Source organism: Rosa chinensis, chromosome 1, assembly GCF_002994745.2.
Source record: "Rosa chinensis cultivar Old Blush chromosome 1, RchiOBHm-V2, whole genome shotgun sequence".
Taxonomy (NCBI): Eukaryota; Viridiplantae; Streptophyta; class Magnoliopsida; order Rosales; family Rosaceae; genus Rosa; species Rosa chinensis.
The window spans coordinates 48,099,426-48,121,321 of NC_037088.1; the positions used below are offsets into that span (position 1 = coordinate 48,099,426).

At 38.5% G+C, this 21,896-nt stretch overlaps 2 pseudogenes; one reads left to right on the forward strand and one right to left on the reverse strand.

The window, feature by feature from the left end:
- The first annotated feature begins 589 nt into the window (after positions 1–589).
- Positions 590–9,341, forward strand: LOC112181576 (annotated as a pseudogene).
- Positions 9,342–20,172: 10,831 nt separating this feature from the next.
- On the reverse strand, positions 20,173–20,945 carry LOC112168410 (annotated as a pseudogene).
- Between the last annotated feature and the right edge of the window lie 951 nt (positions 20,946–21,896).

Consider the following 21,896-nt stretch of genomic DNA (forward strand, 5'->3'; position numbering starts at 1 on the left):
GAAACTCAAAACAATCTATGAACTAAACTATACATCCATAGAAACTAAGTGCCTAAAGTCTACATCAATCTGAAAAAAAATAGAAAAAAACATAGGAAGACAATTAGTTTTACTGGAAGATTATTGAATTATTGAAATTAAGAGTACAAAGTAGATGCTATTGATCAGTAGTGAAAAATTTGAAATTGTGACAGATCAAAAGTTGTTGTAATTAACCACCTAGATGTGAAATTGCAGAGCAAACAGAATCTGTAGAAGATGAAAACTGATATCAGTTCAAAATTGAGAACAATAGATAATCTAATAGAATAATAGGCAAAACAGAGTTTCATTAGAAATCAAGTTTCTTCGGTTGATTTCTACCGTAACTCTATTTTGTCAGATTAATAACAAAATTTCAGTTTCCCAATTCTTGAAAAACAATAACATGTTGATTTTTCTAAGCATCTCGTATAACAATAACAAGGTGTGTTTTAATTTCCGGGAAATTAAGATAGAACAGCAAATCAATTTGATGTATATTAATGCCGTCAAGTGAATCAATTATAATAAAAATCTGATAAAATATGAAAACCGAAAGTACTGGTGAGGAGAGCAAGTCGGCGGCGGCGAACGCACGTTCCCCAGACCAAGCGTTGGCGAGGCTCCAGAAGAATGGCGGACCGCGACCCCTTGTCTGCTCCGGTCGGTAAAGGTCCCGACTTGGATCAACGGTGTAGAAGCCAACGAGTATGTTGGTGTCGAGGCTCAATTGGACCTACCCTGGAATCAAAGGAGAAGCATGCATGCCAATCATACTAGAGTGGTTCTAGCAGACCCCCCTGATTGTTGTACCAAACCCAAGAATAAGGTATACTTGTTATGATCTTTCCATTCTATAACATCAATTTACACTGCAATGTTATACTGTAATTAGAAGTGATAATCTTCCTGATTGGAAGCTATCGGATATGCTCATCTGATTAGTGCATATCTTTTGGGTAGCTTGCACATGAGGTCATTTTGGTACACCGAGGAAATTGCAGTTTTACCACCAAGGCAATTATGGCTGAATCTGCTAATGCTTCATCATAAATAACCGTCCAGGTATTTGCATCTAATTTTCTTATCTTCGTGGTCTAGAAAAGTCTCCATCCTAAAGTACTCTAAATACTCTCACAGATTAAATATGTTCGATACATTTTTACAATTAATATGGGGGAAAACAGTAGCAAGTGAAAAGAAAATTTCAATGTTATAATCGCTATTCATTATAAAAAATGACGGTCAAAATTGATCAAGTGAATATGTAACGATAAGTATTGCTGTGTGTACTGTAGAAAAAAATGGTGGTCAAAATTGATTAGGTGAAAATAAGTATATGTTACAAAAAGTATTGCTGTGTGTCCTATAGAACTTTTCAAGATGGTTTGTGAAGACGACGAGCCTGATGTCGAGATAGGCAGACCTGCTGTTATGCTTCCCAACAAAATTGGTGAAATCTTGGAAAATGATTTAACGAACAATTCCATATGTATGCTTTTCCTTTTCTGTTCACATATACACTTAACTATTTGCATATAATTTCACCTTCTAAGAGGGTTTTGTTTTGTTTGTACTATTGTCTATGCGATCCCTTTCTTCAGTTTCTGTGCAGCTATACTCTCCATTGCGTCCACCGGTTGACATTGCAGAAGTATTTTTATGGCTTATGGCTGTTGGTACCATCTTATTTGCTTCTTATTGGTCTGCATGGACTGCAAGAGAAGCAGCTATTGAGCATGACAAGCTATTGAAGGTTATGCTATGCCTTTTTGCAGCTATTTTGTAACTCTAGTGCTGTATGTGTGGCTTCAATTCTTGCTGGGTGCTTAATTGCTGTGTGCAGGATGCTTCTGACGAGTCTTCACATGTGGAAGGTGAAGGTGCCAGTCCTCTAGTGGAGATTAGCACCATGGCAGCAATTCTCTTTGTTGTGATTGCTTCATGCTTCTTGGTTATGTTTTACAAACTTATGTCCTTCTGGTTCATCGAGATTTTGGTGGTTTTGTTTTGCATTGGTGGGATAGAGGTATGCTGATTTTATATTATACAGATTTTTTTCTCTATAATTATAAATTCTTAATTGAGCATATACTAGTTTATATTATTTTCAACGAGTCCTCTGAGGTGAATGTTGAACCATGCAGTCTCTTTCTTTATAGGGCCTACAGACTTGCTTGGTGGCCTTGCTATCATGGTAAATGTCTTTTTCCTCCTTATGTTAGTCCTTAGCCTTTGTGTTGCTTTCATGTTGTACTTTATTTTTTATTTGTTATTTTGGTGGAGGCAGGGGAGGATTTGATGGGTAATTCATTTAGACATCCATTCATCACTTGATTCTGCTAGACCTTGTTTTTTGGGACGAACTTTGTTTTTTTCCCTGTTGGCATTTATTCTATAGTGTGATCTGTTTTATCATTCTTTATTATGGAAGCAGAATTTGATAGGTAATTCGTTCATACGTTAGTGTAAATAATTATGCTAGTTCTTTCTTTGGATGTATCCTTTCTTCTATTTTTTTTTTTTTTTTTTTTTTTTTTTTTTTTTTTTTTGTGAATTCTCTTATAGTTTTGTCATTAGCTTCCAAACTATAAGAGGGGGCATACGGCAAAGTATGCTGGTTACTTGGGTCGCATTGCCAATGCATACCAGTGCTTCTTTAAGAAACACTTTTACTTAGAAATGCTTTATTAAATGCCATAGATCTCCAGAACTAATGAGCTTTGATAACACTACTGATGAGCTTTATGTAAGAATGCAAGCAAGCATCATTATTCTAGAAATTTAAATGAAAATTGATCTGTTATTAAAAACTTTTAAGTTTTGTTTGTAAAGTCTCCTGAATATGAAGCTGACAACTAAGCAAATATAGTTTCAGACAGTTTAAACGTGCTGGAGAATCATATGTTAAGGTGCCCTTCTCTGGAGCTGTTTCATATTTGACACCAGCTGTCTCCTGAATATGAAGCTGACAACTGAGCAAATATTTTGCAGCTATTTTGTAACTTTTAAGTTTTGTTTGTAAAGTCTCCTGAATATGAAGCTGACAACTGAGCAAATATAGTTTCAGACAGTTTAAACGTGCTGGAGAATCATATGTTAAGGTGCCCTTCCCTTCTGCATAGCATTTGCTGTTGTTTGGGCAGTGTATCGCCGTGTGTCATTTGCTTGGATTGGCCAAGATATCCTTGTAAGAAAATAAATTCTCGTCTTTTATTTTGATATTGATCTGGTTAAATTTTCACTGGAATGTTCTAAATCCATACCTAATGCAGTGAATTTTGTCTCTGTATCTCCCTGTTTTACATTCTGCTGATATATATATATATATATATATATATATATATATATTTTATATTTTTATGGCACTCCAAGCTAGAAATCTTTTCATTACAAATATTTCGCAAGAATAATATTTTTAAGTCATGCAAGGTCTAAACTCATAATTTGACAATGTCAGTGTATCACAAGAAAATTTTGAGAAGTATTTATACTTCAGGGGATCCAGGAGTTAGCAATCAACTACTGTGGATGGTATATTGTACATTCTTGTTGGATTTTACTGAGTAATAAGGAGATTGGAAAACCTTTGTTTTAGAAGAAGGGTGGAAACTTCATCACTTAATTGATATAGCATTAAAAAAGATAATCAGAGAAGACCATAATCATATGTAGGGAAATTTAACTAATCACCCATAAACCATTTGTTCGCAGCTTTTCCGTGCAAATATAGGTTGGCAGATAATCTGGTATTCTTATCTTCTCAGCAAAATAGAAAAATAATAAAAATTCAGCTGTATTTAGTTTTTTCCGATTCATTTGGATGTATGTATTGCTATCATATTACCAAAGGTAGGACAGTCATAGTTTAAATACCTATGATACGACTGATTGCTATTTGGTACCTGAAGATTGACTTTGCCCTTGTGCACTTCAGAGTTCTGTTTTTTGACGAGAAGGAACTGCTAAACAGATCAAGCGCGTCCGTTTGTTTTTTTATGGACTGCACTTATTTCATACTATTATGGATAATACTGATAGCCGCACGTTATCTTTCACATTCAAGTGATATTTGTAACTTGTAATATGTTTGGTAGACGCTAACCTGCGCTGAAAAATAATCAGGGTATTGCACTGATAATCACCGTTCTTCAGATTGTTCGCATACCGAATCTCAAGGTGATGATTCACAATCGTTTTTCCTTTTCTGATTTTTGTCGAGCAAAATGTGAACATTTTTCTTTTCATCTATTATTGTGCTGCTTACTATTGATGATTATATAAGAAAATGCAAGGTCATATGTAGGGCTGGGCATCCAAAACCGAAGTCCCGGTACTGTTCCGAAACAGTCCCGAAATCAGTCGGTACGGGTCGGGACCAAATTCTGAAATTTACTATTTGGGCCCGTCCCGTCCCGTGGAAACGGGCCCGGTACCGGTACTAGCTTAGTCGAAACCGATTGATCCAGTCCCGTCCCGGTAAAATTAATTAAATTAAATCTTAATTTTTTATATTACTTGGTTGGTTTTGATTGGGTAGTTTGTGGGAACACAAAGGAATGACCACACTTGATCAAAACATTTTGACCTAAACTAAACGGCCTAAGGCCCTAAGCCGATCGATCCCCAATTTTTCTAGTCCAGTCTCCACTCTCCAAACTTCCAAAGACATCGATCGATCTCCACTCTCTTCTCTACTCTCCAATTCTTCTTCTGTTCTTCATCTAAATCCCCGATCCCCAATTTCTTTCCAATTTCCCTTCACACAGCAAGCCCGATCCCCAATCCTTACTTTATTGTGAGGATTCAAGGCTTCAAGCACCATCCTCGACCTTACTTTCGAACAGATCCGAAACAACCGAGGAGGAGCTCGATTTGGAGCAGTCCGACCCAGAATCGTGGCTTTTTTCGTCTTCATCAACAATCAAGGAGGCTTGGTACTCGCTAATCTATTCGATCTGTGCCATATGAAATCGATTTGATTTTGAATTTGAAATCGAGGAGAATCGAAGCTGTGGAGGGAGGGTTGAAGATCTGGGGTTGAGTATCTCGTCCTCTTTCGCAAGGGTTTCCAATTTCTTCAGGAGTTACTGAATTCTTCTCATAATTTCGCTCCTTTGGATCTATTACAAGCTACGGGTCTCTCTTTATTTTATCAGACGGATCTTTAAATTGTTGTTACGGCCTCAGATTTGTGAATTGTGATGTTTTATATCGGAATTGCCACTTGAATTTTGTGCTACATTGATGCAAATCTTGTGGTTTGAGTTCTGGACTTGGTTGAGATCAAGCAAAATGATGATTCTTTCTGGTATTAGAATGATATATTTGGTTCGCAAGACTTTCCTTTTTTCAGGGATCGTTGTGAGCGTGGGTACATTGCTCAAGGTACTATAGAAAATCCATGTTTTTACCTGTTTGTAATTGACCACTTGTTTCTGCATAATGTGATTTCGGCTTAATCGTTCGATATGACATATTTTGGTTGCAGTAGATTTTGTATCTATGATGTGGGGTGGTCTTGTTCCGGTTTCCACTTGTTTATAGTATTGTTGAGTGGATTATTATTGAATTAGTTCATTCAGATCCATAGTCTGAATCTTATAATGTGATCATCTGTGTGGGGAAAAACAGAAAAGAAAAAGGAATCGGGTATCCCGAATTGGGCCCAGGCCGACCCGATCCCGGTCGGTTTCAATACCTTCGGTACCAACCTTGAAAAATCGTAATCCCGTCCCGTCCCGTCCCGGATAATATTTTCGGTACCGGGCTCGGTATCAGTCAGTAACAGGCCCGTCCCGGCCCTAGTCATATGTATTAATATTCTTTTCCTGTGTTGAATCTGTAATTTTGTAAACTCAACATACTCTCAAGTCCTATTGTGCACTTATTTTGTTAAAAACACATGATTACTTTTTCTTTTTTTTCTTGTCAATTATACTTTGGTTTGTAGATATTCCTTATTTACTTATTTATTTATTTATTTTTTGGTGAACTGGGGACCTTATTCGTTACATATTCTATTGGATTATTAGCAATCAAGACAATGTAGCAATTCATACTGAACACCTTATTGAGAAGGGAAAATTTTAGAAATAGTACTTGAAGTTTGGCCCACTATTAATTTCTGTACATGAAGTTCCAAAATATAAACTTTAGTACATCAAATTGCAAACCCGACCCAATATATGTACACGACGTCAATAACGGTGTTAACCCTTATGTCATTATTCATTTGTCTAAGGATACTTTAGTACTTTCAGTTTCCTCAATCTCTCACTCTCACTCTCACACGCTCTCTGACTCACTCACTCTCCCCTCTCTCTCTCTCTCTCTCTCTCTCTATGTACACAGACCCATCCTCTTTCTCTCCTCCATGTCCACGACCACCATATCTCATCCACCTTCTAAACCCATCCCCTTTCTCTTCCTCCATGGCCGCGATCGGAAGCTTACTAGGCCGGAGATAGGCCACCTGCAGAAGGTCGGCGCCATATCTCTCCGCCATCTTCAGAAGGCCCATGACTCTCACTCTCTATCAGACCCTGAAATTTCCATAATGGAAAAGCCCCAAACGAAGAACCCTACCCCAAATCGAAGAATTCCCAGAATTTCTGTCACCGAAATCTCCCCGTCGTTGCTCTGCCTCCATTTCCTCCTCGTCCTCCTTTGGTTCTCATTTGCTTGATCTGGAACAATTGGTGGCTGTGATGGGTTGAAACCTCTGCCCACTTCTTTTTTCTTACTCAGATGGGTTGCTTTTGATTTGATTGTGTCTGTCTTTTTCTCTCTTCCTGATTTGGTGGGTGTGTATGATTCTAACTATTTGGTTGAGCTTGAAGAGGAAGTGAGAGGGCTTTCATATTGGAGAAGAAGACTGCAACGTCATTCGGAGAGTCTCTAGTAAATGTTGGAAGACAAAACATGCCAGGATTAATATAAATGGGATTTTGGGCGATTATGGTGGGCAAGTTCATGAAAAATTCGATGTGGGCGATGGTGGGCAATTTCTACATCAAGAAATTGTTGTCAAAGATGAGATTTTGGGCGACGGAGGTGGGTTAGTTTGCAGTGGTGGTGTGGGGGAGAAATTGGGTCTGAAGAAGATGGGTGTGAGCTACGAGCCATCTAGCTGTGCCCTCTATTTTGTGAGAGAGGGGGAGAGAGAGAGAGAGAGAGAGAGAGAGAGAGAGAGAGAGAGAGAGAGAGAGAGAGAGAGAGAGAGAGAGAGAGAGAGAGAGAGAGAGAGAGAGAGAGAGAGAGAGAGAGAGAGAGAGTCCTCCTTTGGTTCTCGTTTGCTTGATCTGGAACAATTGGTGGCTGTGATGGGTTGAAACCTCTGCCCTCTTCTTTTTTCTTACTCAGATGGGTTGCTTTTGATTTGATTGTGTCTGTCTTTTTTTCTCTTCCTGATTTGGTGGGTGTGTATGATTCTAAGTATTTGGTTGAGCTTGAAGAGGAAGTGAGAGGGCTTTCATATTGGAGAAGAAGACTGCAACGTCATTCGGAGAGTCTCCAGTAAATGTTGGAAGACAAAACATGCCAGGATTAACATAAATGGGATTTTGGGCGACGATGGTGGGCAAGTTCATGGAAAATTCGATGTGGGCGATGGTGGGCAATTTCTACGTCAAGAAATTGTTGTCAAAGATGAGATTTTGGGCGATGGAGGTGGGTTAGTTTGCAGTGGTGGTGTGGCGGAGAAATTGGGTCTGAAGAAGATGGGTGCGAGCTACGAGCCATCTAGCTGTGCCCTCTATTTTGTGAGAGAGAGAGAGAGAGAGAGAGAGAGAGAGAGAGAGAGAGAGAGAGAGAGAGAGAGAGAGAGAGAGAGAGAGAGAGAGAGAGAGAGATGGGTGCCCAGAATAAAAGAAGAGAGATAGCTGGGTGCTCAGAGTAAAAAATGTGAAGAGACCGTTTTACCCCTTGAAATACGACAGCTAGCATGAGACTAACGGCGTCATTGACGTCGTGTATGTATACTAGGTCGATTTTGAAACCTCATGTACCAAAGTTTATATTTTGGAACTTGATGTACTGAAATGCATAGTGACCTTAAGTTGATATACCCTTCTCAAAATTTTCCCTACTGAGAATGCACAAAGATAACCTCCCTAATCTCTCTCTCTCTCTAATCAGGTTGGAACAGTTCTTCTCGGTTGTGCCTTTTTTTATGACATCTTCTGGGTATTTGTTTCTAAATGGTGGTTCCATGAGAGTGTCATGATAGTGGTGAGTAAATCAGAACTTCTCTGCCACTCCTAAAGATTGGTTTTGGGTATTGGTACCTTTTTTACAAGTTGAAGACATTGAAATATTTATCTTTCCTATATAGGTGGCTCGTGGTGATAAAAGTGGAGAGGATGGTATCCCAATGCTACTAAAAATCCCACGGATGTTTGATCCTTGGGGTGGCTACAGCATCATTGGGTTTGGTGATATTATCTTACCTGGAGCCTTTTCACTAAGGTTTGTATTTGTAAACCACACGTCTTTGAGAATCCCTTTTAAGTACCCTACAACTGAAACCTTAATCATAAATGTTTCAGAGACTTGTTTTTTTGTTATGTTATTTTTTATTGGTCAATATGTCCATTGATTAGATATTTGTATATATGTTTTGGGATTTATAAAATGAACATGAAACAACATGTTAACATTGATTAGAAGACTTGTTTTTTTTGTTATGTTATTTTTTATTGGTCAATATGTCCATTGATTAGATATTTGTATATATGTTTTGGGATTTATAAAATGAACATGAAACAACATGTTAACATTGATTAGATATTTTGGGAGTTACTGTATTATTCACAAAACTTGGATCAATTAATGATTAAAACATTGGAAACATTGGACTTGAAACTAAATCATGACAGTTGGGTGTGTGTGTTTGGTGGGGTGGTAAGGCTTTAGTCTCATATATAAGAGATCAGGAGTTCAAGCCCCATCAAGGGTGGGAATGGCGTAGGGTTTTTTTTTTTTAAAAAAAAAAAACTAAATCATGACAGTTACACTTCATTAGTTATCACATCATCCAAACAGATACTAAATTGTGACAGTAACTTTTACAGGTATGATTGGTTGACAAATAAGAATATTTGAACGGGTTACTTTGTGTGGGCAATGACAGCTTATGGTACAGGTATGTACTGTGCTAAGTTTTGGGACATGTTGCACTTTTTTTTCTCTTTGCTAAGCAGATGTTGCACCTTGCATTCATAAAATGCACTAATTGAGCCATCTAATAAATTTTGGGCGATATAATAACTCTTGTTTATAAATTTCTGTGTTTATGGAACAGAGCTCAATGGAGATAATGTGTGGAGCATATATGAGCTATTTGAAAAATTAAGATATTTTAGGACATAATGACATTAAGTTTTCATGGAAAAATGCATTGCATCCATAGAGTGCAGTATATCACCAGAGGGAAAACTTGCCTGCAAAAGATGGAGAGAGAAGTTTGGGGAAAGCCACTTAAGGACTAAAGCGTCCCTGTTTTTCTCTATATAATAGTTGTTATGTTTATGTAGAAAGTCTAGTGCTCTATTCTAGCGAATATATGCAATTGGTTAGCAAGCCACTAGATATTTACATCATTGGTTTCGTCTTTAATAATTGCTTGGCAATTCGCACTGCAGGTCTCCTGGTCACCTATGTGGCTTTGAACGTGATGGATGGACATGGCCAACCTGCTTTGTTATACATAGTTCCATTCACACTTGGTAAGATTCTAAGCTTGGATCTGGCAGTAACATGCATAGTGTGCCTCCGACCTTTCTGCGCTAAATTATTCATAACATGAGCACCAGTAATATAAGCTATAGTTACGTTCTGTAGGTACCTTTTTAACCTTGGGACAGATGAGAGGTGACCTCAAAGTTCTGTGGACAAGAGGAGAACCAGAGAGGCCTTGCCCGCACGTACGACTCCAATCCTCTCACTCTCAATAGAAGAATCTGGATAAAGTAATTGTGTGATAGTTGGTTAGTATACTAGTTAGTAACTCTGATACTCTTTACATGTCAAAGTTGTAGGAGACCATAATACGATTAGAAAGTTGTTACTAAGATGATTTTTATAAGAGTTAATTCGATTCAAGTCCTTTTTATTATATAAAAATTAGATCTAGTCCACGCATATTTTCTTGTTAATTGCGGTTCATTTGTTTTTTTTAATAGTCCAATTTGCTCTTAGAACCAAATAAGGTAAATAATTTCAAATTCACTAATTAGATCACAATTTTAGCTCAATTTTAAATTTTAAATTCAAATTCCAAAATTTACAATTTTTTGTAAATGATAATGACTATTCATGCAATAGGTATTGATGAATGTATGCGATTGACAGACTTGTAATGTATGCGATTGACAGACTCGTAATGTGTGAGTGATTAGTATAGTTATTATGTATTGCCTTTTGTATACATGATGTAACCCTATATAAACCTCATGGTGAGATGAATACAATATAATACAATTTTTTTCAATTCTCTTCAACACATTATCAGCAATAATACTCTAACCCAAGCCCTAGCCAGAAAAAAAAACCCTAACACTTGAAATTTCTTTCACCAAAAACTGCCGCAAGCTCCTAGCCCTTACTAGCCATACCGTACGCTGCTCCTGCAGCCCTTGAGCACCCGTGTGCCTCCTACTGCCCCTGCAGCACTGCAGCGCGCTGGTTCCTGTACAGATTAGCCTGTTTGCACGCTCCGAAACGTCTTGATCAGGACCTCAGATCAAAATCCTTCCTTCATCGAAGTTGTTCGTTTGTACCTCTTCTATCTGACCTCCAAATTTGAGCTCTATTGGAGTCGTTTTGAGATCTGTACACTATTCGAAGTGGGAGCTGTTCAGAAGCGAATCTGCTCCCAATTTCAACAAGTTTTAAAAATTAGAGTAAAACCCACCACTAGGGTCAAAACTTTTCTCCACCGGACAAAATGATACCCAACTTTCAAATGTGATCAAAATGATACCTAAATTTTTAAAAACAAATCAACTTGATACCCAACTTTCAAAAGTGATCAAAATGATACCTAAAGTTTTAAAAACAAATCAATTTGATACCTCGGTTTAATTTTTTGTAACTTTTTGTTAAAATTGATCACATGTGGTACAATATTTTATGGAGTTATAATAATATTTTACACAAAAAACTATTTTTCAATTATTTTTTATTTTACTTTGTTAGTTCCCTTCTTCTTCTTCTTCTATCTCTGCCTCTCTCTCTCTTCCCATATTTCTTTGTTTCTTTAGAAGTTGGGAAACATCCAAACTTAATTTGTTTCTATGATCGATGGTAGAATCGAAATTGAATGGAAGATTTTTTTTTTTAATTCTATAGAAGAAGAAGATTGGGTTATAGATGATTGATGGCCCTCTGACCACAAATCACTTCAGTTTTTGTGCTTGATTTTGCATTTGATTTAACAAAGAAGTTAAAAAAAAAAAAGGCTAAATACTGACTATTAAGTAGTTTGGATCCAAAATCAATTCAGTCCATAAACTTCTAATTTCATCAAGAACACCTATGTACTTTCAATTTTGATCTAATAGGTCCAATTTGTTAGTCTTCCGACAATTGAGTCATTTAACTTGTTGACGTGGCTCATATATGGCATATGTCATTACAGGAAAATGGGTCATTCACGACGTAAGATTTACGGCGTGCATCAAATGCGCGCCGTGAATGAGTATCATTTACGACGTGTATTAAATGCACGCCGTAAATCTTGCAAATTTTTGAAGAAAATTACGGCATGCTCGTAAAGAACACCGTAAAATCACACTTTTATTGAAATTTATGGCGTTTTCCCTTTGCACGCTTTGATTTCAGCGCACAAAAACATTGTCCCATTTATAAAATTAGCCCGTTACAAAACTCAGATTGCTCCTTCGTCTCTGTCTCACTCTCCTCACAGCGTACATTGCTTCGGCCTCGTCTCTCAAAACGCAGTGACCTCCTCCTACCTCCCATTGCTCCGTCCTCCTTTGCTCTTCCATTGCTCCGACCACAGTAGGTACTTTCTTCTCTCCCATCCACAACTCTTATGTGATTGTTGCTGAAATTTTCTGTGATTGTTAGCTTCGAAGCTTTGATTTTACATACTTGGTGTTCAATTGTGGTTAATTTTCTACAAGTAACTGCGGTTGATTCTTGAAGTTTTGTTACAGTCAGTTCGTCAAACACTTGGTGTGCGTTCCTAATTTTCGCTCAGCTCGACTATTTCTCTTTTGATTTTGTTCATTGAGTGTAAGGGTTCACTTCTTCTATACATTTCTGAATTTTGTTCTATGATTTTGTTTGATAGGTCTAACCTTCAATCAACCCTAACTCTCTTTGGTTTCCACATAGGAAGAACAATTGTGTAGCTTTTGCAATCTTGTAATTCATATTGATGTGGTAAAGCGAATTAAGCAGCGGAGTGTGATAGGTTGGGATAGCTAAGTCTTAAACCATTAATAGGCCATATTCTTCATAATCTACATTGAGATGCCGGCTTAGATAAGTTCATTGAAATTGTTAGTAATTTATGTTATTTTCGTAGCTGCTATGTTCAATGCTTGCAACGTTTAGAAGATTAAGTGCAGAGAGAGATGTTTGTTAATTCTGAATTTTATTTTTGATGCAGTTTATTCTAAAATTTTGATGATCTTGAACTTAGTTTTGTCCAATTTGACTAATACTCTTATTGTGACTTGTTTGTGCAGAACGTTATGGATCGAAGTTGACACCTGAGGAGCTCCTGGAATTTGATTTTCCTCTCAATTTGTTTCAGTTCTAATCTGAGCTTATCTTGTATGTATATGTTAATTGAGTTTCAGTTCTAATCTGAGCCTCTGCAAATAATAGCTAGTCTCCCTCTGTATATATATAGGATCGATTGTTTGAACCTTTTGAAATGCACAAAATCCAATTGAATTTCATTTTCATGAGGGTCAGATCTTGCTGGGCACTTTTTCACACTTTCAGTAAAGTTGGTTGATAGGAGGATTAGAGGAGTTTTAAACGTTGGTTGATATTATGTAACTATAGATGAGTTTGTTTTTGTGATATTGTAGAGGTAGAAGTGATTCTATTGCCTGTACAATTTTGAATCTTGTAGGACAATAACTACCAGAGCACTTTAGACTTTTACAATGCCGAACTCTTGAATTCTGTAGCATTCTAAACAAAATTGGAATACATTTGGCTCGAGAGTAACATAATTTGAATTCTGTGGAGAATGGAATGGAGTTTTTCTATGAGTGAGTTCCTTTCTGTTGACATAATTTTTTCAATCTGCAAGTTTCTCAAAACTCGGTGACCTCCTCCGACCTCCTCCTCCTCCTCTCCTGAAAACAGTGTGAGAACGAAATTGTTAATGCCCGATTGCTCTCATTACGTGTTTGCCTTACTATATTAGCTAGTGCCTTCATAGTTGGTTAACGTTTTGACTTGAAAACAGTGAAGTGACAATGATTTATTCAAAACTCTCAGACGCATGTATGGAACTTTTGTTTAGTTTTGGTTGCCTGAGATTACTTCTAATTCATCTTTAATTTGACTGTATGCTAGTGTTGGCATTACTTGAGTAAATAGTGATTGTTGCCTTCATTCTCAAATCATGGTCGAATTGTCAACTCTATGAACTGTAGCATACCCTTTAATAGCTTCTTAGAAGAGTTGGAACAAATGCAGAAATGTAGTTAAGAGCTTTGTAGCTTGAGTTGTTCTGACATGGAAAAGTAAACAAAAAATAAAGGGGATTAACCAGACCTGATGACATTCTTTTTCTTATGATGTACTTCATTTTGAAGTTGAGACTTTAGTTGGTGAGACAATTAAAAGTTTGAATAACCTTTTGAGTTTCTGATACTTCTTTAGTATGATGAGTCCTTGATCTTTGTTCTGATTTTCTTTTTTCAAGTCCCTTGTGAACCGTGGTATTCTGTGAATAAATCCCCTCACTTTTTTTTTTTTGTGAACAAATCCCCTCTCTTTGTTCTGTAATCATTTGAGCATTGGTTTTGTTTAGCATTCATGTGAAGTCCTAGAAGTATCATATTTGAAGTATGCTGCCATTTATTAGTATGATGTGTAAATATTAGTTTTGGACCAATGCAGATACAATATTCTTTTTTTTTTTTTTTGGTTACAGCAGATACAATATTCTTTTGTTTGGCTAGCATTCTTTTTCTATTTGTGTACTTTATTAAGTGTAAGTTATATGATTGTTTCCTCCTTGCAGGTAATCAATGGAGGCGAAAGCAAATCAAGAACATTACCGATAAGATGTTTGATCATTTCAAAAACAAGATAGGAAGAGCATATATGAGATTCGAGGATGGGCAAGTTTTAGACCTCCTTTTCGTTCTTGCCTCTCATTTCATTTTGAAGGCCTTTTTTGTTATGGCTTGAAGAATAGTTTATCAGCATTGGATTAATTTGAGTTGTTGAATATAATGGATAATTTTATAAAATGCACATTTTCTTTGTCTACTTAACTTTTGGGTGCTTAAGTTAATGTACTGTGGAAATGTAAAGAAAAGGAAACATAATAGCTTATTGAAATGGGGAAAATATCCAGGAAAAACAAACAAATTTACGGCACGCATTTGTCCATCTACGGCGTGCATAAATGTTTATTTACGACGTGCAAAATGTAAACTTACGGTGTGCATGTGTTGATTTACGACGTGCAAAATGTAAAATTACGGCGTGCACTGGGGTCGTCAGTTTAACATTTTCAAATTGGAGGGAAGAGATTCACGACGTGCTTTTGGGTTCATTTACGGCGTGCTTTTTGCGCGCCGTGAAATTCAAAAATTGAACTCGATTTCACGACTCGGTCTATAAGGGCGCGTTTTTGCATGGTTTTGCGCGTCGTAAATTGTAATTTACCGCGCGCTTTGCACGTCGTGAAAGACATATTTTCCTGTAGTGTGTTTTATGATGTGGTGTTGAGGTGGCCTGCATAGTCAATTTTGGAGTGAGTCTCACTATTAGAAATCTATCAAATAAATAGTTTTTCAACAAATAATCCAACTATAACTTGAACTCATAACAGAATATTAATGAATTGGACCTATTATATCAAAATTGAAAGTACATGAGTGTTTTTGATGAAATTAGAAGTCCAGGGACTGAATTAATTTTGGACCTAAACCACAAAGTAGTAACCAATATTTAGTCCTAAAAAAATAAATTGAGGTATCAAATTGATTTGTTTTTAAATCTTTAGGTATCATTTTGATCACTTTTGAAAGTTGGGTATCAAGTTGATTTGTTTTAAAAAATTTAGGTATCATTTTGTCCGGTGGAGAAAAATTTTGACCCTACTGGTGGGTTTTACTCTAAAAATTAAAGTTCATGTTTTCTTGTCTTTTAAATTCCTTTATTTTCTGCAGGATTTTCAATATACGAACATGAGTTCGATTATTTAATAAAGCGGAACTGTGGGGATTCACGCTTAAATAAACTAAGAGTGTTCATATGAACTAAGAGTTTTCCTAATGCTTGGACTAAGAGCGTCCGTAAGCATCAAATTGTGACCATATTAAAGAATCATTTTTTGGTCTAATCCAAAAGAGATTCTTGGAAATTGATTTCTTGGTAGCATAGCTCGGAAATCTTATTATTATTTTTAGTTTTTTTGGAAGTTTAGCTCCGAAACTAATATATCTTCTCTTCTTTTTTTCAGGATGTTGAATGAACCTAGACTTGACTTTCCCATGCTTGACTTAACAGGCTCGGATTACCACAGTTGGGTAACCGATATTGAGAACCACCTCACTTCAAAGGGAATATTACCCATAATCCAGGCACCTAATCCGGATAGTGTGTTCGTGCGAACACCTACAAAGCATGCTCAAGCAGTTATTTTGATGCGACGCCATATGGACAAGGCACTCAAATTGGAGTATATGTCGATCAAGGATGCAAGAGAGCTATGGGTAGCGCTAGAAGAGCGCTTTGGCAATGTCCAAGATTCCTTCCTCCCTGACTTCTTGAAGGTTCAATGGAACAATCTGCGCTTTGCTGATTTCAAGTCTGTTGCTGAATATAATTCAGAAACTCTTCGCCTACAGTCCATGTTGAGGTTTTGTGGACAACCTGTCACAGAGCAAGAGCTAATTGTAAAAACTCTCTCCACCTTCCCCGTTTCAACCATTGTGGTATTAAAGCAATACCGCACTGAAGTCAATGTTGGACGGATGACGAGGTTTCATAAGCTTATCAATCTCATATCTGTAGCTGAGAAACATGATAACATACTCGTGAGGAATTATAATTCAAGACACATTGGAACTAAGAGCGTTCATGAGGCGAATTATAATGCACCCAAAAGAGGGCGCAAGGAGCGGAACCCTAAGAATAAGGGATATGAGGGATGTATGGGTCCATATAACCGCCCTAACAAGGAAGGAAACCGCAGGTTTGGTGCGGATACAAGTGGTGGCAATGCCACATGTGGCAGAGGTGGTCGTGGTATCCCTGGTCGTGGTGGTGGCGCCATGGCTCGTGGTGGTGGTGCCAACCCTCCTAGGGAACGCCCACAACGTGCACCTCAATTAAAGGGAGGCAACTACAATGACATGTGTCATCGATGTGGATCAAGTGAACATTGATTCAAGCAATGCAAGGCAAGCAAGCAACTAGCTTCAAGATACAGGGCATACAGGGACCTGAGGGAGCAAGAAGTGTACCTTGCAGAAGAAGAAGAAGATGGTGGAAATGTCAATCTCACTATAGAGGACTTCAAAGCTGAAAATGAAGTGCACAAGGATGCTGTAGACTTTGATTAGAATAGTCCTTTTATTTTCCAAGAATTTTGTAATATGCCTAGGAAAGTCATTGAGATTAATGGTACTTAAGAGAGCCTCGCTCCACCAACATCTCTCTCTACTTTCCTGGTCATATTTGATTGGAGTTACCAAACGGATAGAGTGGCTACAATATGTCTTAGTTTGATTTTATTTTGGATTAGACTTTTTGGGACCTTTGATGTAATCATTGGCTATCTTTATTAATAAAGTATCGTATTATTATTCGATGTCATGGACATGTTTTAATTCCAAACTTTATTATTTTTCAGTATGTTTCCTGGAGAGTTGGAATGCCTTGTTGATAGTGGCATCACACATACTATATTGCGACATAGGCAACTATTTCTATGGATGACGCCTAGTCGATCTTCTGTGACTACGATGGCTGGACCGTCACAATTGATTCATGGTCGAGGACCAGCTCAATTTATGTTGCCAAATGGCACAAGTATTAATGTCACCGAAGCTCTATATGCTCCTAGGGCTGTAAGAACCCTATTGAGTTTTAAAGATATAAGAGTCAATGGTTTTCATGTAGAAATACATTATGAGAATGGACAAGAGTTCCTTTGCATCATCTCTAATGACTACGGACATAAACGAGTATTAGAGAGACTACGGACATAAACGAGTATTAGAGAAACTTATGTGTCTCCCTAGTGTGTTGTATGCAACCACTATTCGAATTATTGAATCCAACCATGTCATGAGAGATGACTTATGTGATTCTGACACATATAGGTTTTGGCATGACCGTTTGGGACACCCAGGTTGTGATATGATAATCTGTATATTAAAGACTTCACATGGACATCCATTTTTCAAAACGAAAAGAAGTCGTAACCAAAATTCGATCCAAGGTAGGGTTGGCGCCGCCTACTCCCTGCGGCCCAAAAGTGGTATTGACGCCACCAATACCTCCTTAGTTCCTTTTTCTACTTCTAAAGTCAATTGTGACTTCATGGCTCAACCGGATACTTCCTTGGTTGCTTCTAAAGCCCATCTTTCATTTTGCAAAGCCTGCTCTTTAGCAAAATTAGGATCGAGACCATCCTATGCAAAGGACACTAAGGAAAATATTCCATGAATTCTTACAAAGAATCCAAGGTGATATTTGTGGACCTATTCAACCACTTGAGGTTGAACACCCTGTTCCTCATGTTCACGCCAAAAATGGTCTCGCAGAAGCTGTCATTAAAAGACTTCAAATGGTTGCTCGAGCATTGGTTATGTGCACTAATCTCCCTGTTTCTGCTTGGGGTTATGCAATATTGCATGCAGCTGTGCTCATTCGTCTGAGGCCTACTGCCACTCAACCCTTTTCTGCATCCCAGATGGTTACTGGATATGAGCCTGATGTCTCACACTTACGCATATTTGGGTGTACAGTTTATGTGCCAATTGCGCCGCCACAGCGCACCAAAATGGGTCCTCAAAGAAGATTAGGCATTTATGTTGGATATGACTCTCCAACCATTATCCGCTATTTAGAACCCTTGACAGGCGATCTATTTACCTCTACATTTGCTGATTGTCACTTTGATGAGACAGTCTTCCTATCGTTAGGGGGAGATAGGAACAATAATGTTCAACAGAAACGATAGGAATTGTCGTGATCTGTCCCCACTTTGTCTCATCTTGATCCCCAAACCGCACAGTCCGAAATTGAAGTGCGGAGAATTCTCGATCTTCAGAACGTAGCAGACTCTATGCTTGGTGCTTTTTCTGATATTGCTAAAGTGATAAGATCACATATACCTGCTGCAAACGTGCCTGCAAGGATTGATGTCCCTAAAAATCATGGACATGGCGCCACCCCTAGGGGTATTAGGCATGGCGCCGCCACCACTAATAGTGATGGCAATATGGCTCAAGCTAGGCTCCCAGCAAGGAAACGTGGGAGACCCAAAGGTTTGATGGATTCTCGCCTGAGAAAGAAAGCGAGTTTGGCACAGAAATATCCATTAATCATCGACATAAATAACCTGTCTCATGAAGATATTATGAATTATGGTTATGTCCAAGAGACATCATTGTGGGACGCTCCAACGTTAGAACCAATTCCAAGGAATAGGGAGATCTCCATGAATTACACTAGTGTACATGAGACGTTGAATCAAGATTCTATTATCTTTGATGATGTGTTTGCATATTCTATTGCTCAAGGAATTATAGAACACGATGAACCTCGCTCTGTTGAAGAATGTCAACGAAGAGCAGGCTGGCCTAAATGGAAAGATGCGATCTAGGTTGAATTGGATTCACTAACAAAAGACAGGTATTTGGGCCTATAACGCTGACACCCCTAAGTATAAAGCCTGTTGGCCATAAATGGGTCTTTGTTAGAAAGCGTAATGAGAAAAATAAGGTTGTTAGATACAAAGCCCGCCTTGTGGCGCAAGGTTTCTCACAACGCCTTGGAATCGACTACGAGGAGACATATTCTCTCGTAATGGACGTTATAACGTTCCGCTACCTTGTTAGTTTGGTAGTTTCAGAAAAACTTGACATGCAGGTTATGGATGTGGTTACAACATATCTCTATGGGGATCTAGATTCAGAGATATATATGAAGGTTCCAGATGGACTTCAATTACCCAAGTCAAGCGGCTCTAAACCACGGAGCGCGTTTTCAATAAGATTGAGACGTTCACTATATGGATTGAAATAATCCGGACGGATATGGTCTAACCATCTAAGTGACTACTTGATTGGGAAGGGATATGAGAACAATGAAATATGCCCATGCGTGTATATAAAAAGGACAAGTTCCGGATTTGCAATTGTAGTAGTTTATGTCGATGACATGAACCTAATTGGAACTCTAGATGAGTTAAAGGAAACTGCTAAGTACTTGAAATCCGAATTTAAGATGAAAGATCTTGGGAAAACACGGTTTTGCCTCGAACTAGAACTCGAACACCATAGTGATGGGATTATGATCCATCAGTCAGCATATACTAAAAAAATAGGATTAAATTCAGTTTGCCCCCTTCAACTTTGGGGCAAACATCAGTTTGGTCCCTGACTTTTTTTTTTAATCATGATGGTCCTTGCACTTCTATTTTCCATCACGCAAGTCCAAAATTCAAATTTGGCTCGAAAGGTGATGTCATATGCTGAGCTGGACCAGACATCCGGGCCCACTTTTCAAATTTTAAATCACTAATAAGGGCAAAATAGACATTTCTAATTTAATTTAATTTGTTTTATTATCTAATATCTAATATTTTTTTTCTTTTTTCTCTCTCTTTTGCTTCACTTTGCCTCTCTCTCTTGTTGCACGGCCTCTCTCTCTCTTCCCAACCTCTCTTCTTCTTCTCTTCCTCTGCCGTCACCGGAGACCACCACCTCCAGCCACCAACCCGTAAAGCTTAAGCACCTAGTTATCCGCAAAATTGAAAGCCATCTCCATGCTGCTCAAGCACCTCTCCACTGGATAATCCCCATAACTCCCACAAGGCTTGCAACACACAAAATGGGTCACAAATGGCCACCTCTCATCCCCCAAACCCGGATGATATTTCTCTATCATCTCCTCATACCGATCCACCAATCCAGCCCAATATCTATGCAAGTAATATGAATTCTCCACAAAAACCTTCTCCATCCACAGATCCTTCTGTGACACCAACAAGTATATCAATGCAGACTGATCATTCGCCTTAAACGCCGGCCTCCCCTTCAAATTGGCAGTCAAAACCTTCCCGGCCTCCTCTCTTATCGGCCCCTTGGGACCCATCGGAGCCCAAGCATCAAGCAAATCCAAAGACCACTGGCAATTCCTAAATAGAAAACTCCCAGTATTCAAAGCAATCCAAGACTTCTGATCAAACAGCAAATCTGGGTAGGCTTACCGTTCACCAAGCTCGGAAACTCCTGGTTTAACTGAAGCCACCGCCTTCTCTCCATGTCCCAATTTCCGATCTTGGGTCCGAGCGTGTACGTCACGTTCGGGTTACTGATCTGGGTGCCGTTGATGAACTCATCCGGGTAGTTAGGGTCACTGTCGGATCGGATCTCGGCTAGGATCCGATTCGTCTCCTTGATTAAGTTTTGGTTCACGGCGTCGGCCTCAGAGCTGCCTAGGTTGCCCACTCTGATCATGCCACGTAGGACCAGGATGGTGATTTTGATGTTGTTGAACGTCTTCTGGATCTGGCGGCCAAATGGCAGGATGCGGTTGGCGGAGGCTACTCAGGCTAAGGTGGCGATGGTGGTGGGCAGCCCACTTGAGCTTCGCTTCTGGGGGGTGAAATTGTCCTGACCCATTTCTTGGAGTAGCTGAAAGGTGAAGTCTTTAGCTGAGGAGATTCGAGAGAAGTGCTGGAGAGTAAGGGCGGAGGCGGCAGTGCTCATGGCTGGAGGTGGTGGTCTCCGGTGATGGCAGAGGAAGAGAAGAAGAAGAGAGGTCAGGAAGAGAGAGAGAGGCCGTGCGGCAAGATAGAGGCAAAGTGAAGCTAAAGAGAGAGAAAAATAAAAAAAATATTAGATATTAGATAATAAAAGAAAAAAAAAATTAAATTAAATTAGAAATGTCTATTTTGCCCTTATTAGTGATTTAAAATATGAAAAGTGGTCCCGGATGTCTGGTCCAGCTCAGCATATGACATCACCTTTCGAGCCAAATTTGAATTTTGGACTTGCGTGATGGAAAATAGAAGTGCAAGGACCATCATGATTAAAAAAAAAGGTCAGGAACCAAACTGATGTTAGCCCTAAAGTTGAAGGGGGCAAACTGAATTTAGTCCCAAAAATTATTAAGGTACTTTAATGAAGATAAAGTAAAGCCTGTGAGTACTCCCATGATCGGTCGTAGTCTTGAGCCTGAAAAAGATCTGTTTCGTCCAAGTGATGAGGACGAAGACTTATTAGAGGCTGAAGTGCCCTATCTAAATGCAATAGGCGCATTATTGTACTTAGCTCAATGCACAAGACCGGACATCTCATTCGCAGTGAACTTGTTAGCCAGACACAGTTCTGCGCCAACACGCCGCCATTGGATTGGCATACAGACAATCTTTCGATACTTGAGAGGTACGATTGATATGGGCTTAT